We start from the raw sequence: 2,074 nt of genomic DNA, 5'->3' as shown, positions 1-2,074 counted from the left end.
GTTAACCATGTAGCACATAGCATGTGAATCATTTAGCACACAATATCATGGCATCAAGTACTCAACAAGTTCGGCCGAAGCCTCAGAAATCATTTCAGACATTTAGCAATTAGGTGCATAACACATAAATCAAGTCGAATTTCATCGACACCTAAAGCATTATCTAGTAATTCAGAGAGTAGCCCTCACCTGTAACTCCTCCAGCGTTTTCCTCACAACCTCCTTCACGTTCCTCGCCTTGATCTCCAGGAACCTCCTCAAAAGAACCTTAAGCCAAATCACAGAAATCAACACATTGAGTCAGAAACTCAGCAAGCAATAAGTCCTAGGGTTACACAGTACACTACTACCCCCGTGGTACGACAATCTAACGCGTTAAGACAAGTTTTCGAAAAAGTCGGATTTCCTCCCCCCTTGGTATAGCTCTCTGCCACTTTCCTTAATTGGGAGGGTCGATTTTTCTTCGATCAAACTTGGTTCCTAGGTTAACATAAGCCGTAACTAAGACGGTTCTAAGCTCGGAAAAATTTTCGGATCGAAAACTGATATAGGGGCAGTTTGGTCATTATTTTTAGCTCAGAATTTCAAAATTGGATTTTTGAAAAACAAATTGGATGGGGACGTCCACAACGACGTTTATGACGACAAATCCTACTAGCGCTAAGCCAAGTCGATAGATTAGAGCGTAAAGGTTGCGACTTTGCCGAAAAATGGGTATTTAGGGTAGAAATTGATCCCGGCGGCATTTCGTCGACATTTGACAAAATCTAATCCGCAGAACACGCTCAGGAGCATGCAGGGAAGAAGTTTAGACGCTGAAATCAGCTGATTTGAACAGTTTTTCAAAAACCTCAAAATTTTGAACTCAGAAAGTCGCAGGAGAAATGGACAGAAACGACGATTCGAAGGAGAGTATAGATTACCTACCTCGAGGTCTTCGATTAGTGACGATCGGTGAAGCAAACGGGCAAGAAACGACGAAGATCTGGATCTCTCTCTCTCTCTAGGAACTCGCGGTTTTGGGGGTGGGGAAAATGGGTATTTTTTTTGCAAAAATCTAATTTTCAAGCTATTTATAGGTTTTGGAAAAAGCGGAAAAATGATTTTTTTTGCGATTCCGATTTTTCCTGCGCGTTCCTCTGCGCATTCTAAGATAGGTTCTGGCGACAGAATTCCAGAACTCAAAACAGGATTCTTGGAATTAAACCAAAAGATCCAAAATCGGCATAAGTCGGTGTAAGTCGGTTTATCCCGAAAAACTACTTTTTGCAGTGATCGTCGGATGAGAAAACTTCCTTCTGAAGAAAGATTAGGAATGATGAGAGAAGTAGGAGAACGCGGGTAGAATCTTCATTTGAGTTTCCGGATAGAAAAAGTCTTCATCGTCTGTCGATCTTAGGTTTTTCGAACTATCAGGGATTCCGTTTCGGCAAACTTCCGAGAATTGGAATTTGACGTTCGTACTTTCCAGGATTTCGCATTGAAATGATTGTTTAAGGACGGAAAAGAGAAGTTCTAACATTTCTCTGAGGATTTTTTGGAATTAGTTTCCATCGTGTCCTAAAGCGTAAATTAACTATTCACTAATACCTTCGACCTAGGATTAAGCGTATGTTAGTCGTGCTATAACTCTTTCGGTTTTTCGATACATTCTTGGACTTTTCCTGAACCTTTTTCCTTCCCAAATTTATCTTAATCAAATAACTCTTTTATTTTATTCACTTATCCAAAGCGTTAAAACTTGGGCCTTACATTTTCCACGTGAAACCTTGGAATTTCACGTGGAATCCTGAGATTTCCAAGCTTTTCACGTGGAAACTTGAGTTTTTCACGTGGAATGTTGAGATTTCCTTCCTTTCCACGTGAAACCTGGGCTATTTCACGTGGAAACTTGAGTTTTCCACGTGAAACCTTGGAATTTCACGTGGAATCCTGAGATTTCCAAGCTTTTCACGTGGAAACTTGAGTTTTCCACGTGAAACCTTGGAATTTCACGTGGAATCCTGAGTTTTCCAAGCTTTTCACGTGGAACTTGGCCAATTTCACGTGGAATGTTGAGATTTCCTTCCTTTCC

Source organism: Lotus japonicus, chromosome 6 (assembly GCF_012489685.1).
Source record: "Lotus japonicus ecotype B-129 chromosome 6, LjGifu_v1.2".
Lineage (NCBI taxonomy): Eukaryota > Viridiplantae > Streptophyta > Magnoliopsida > Fabales > Fabaceae > Lotus > Lotus japonicus.
The sequence above is the reverse complement of the archived record's forward strand: the minus strand, read 5'-3'. Positions refer to the sequence as shown.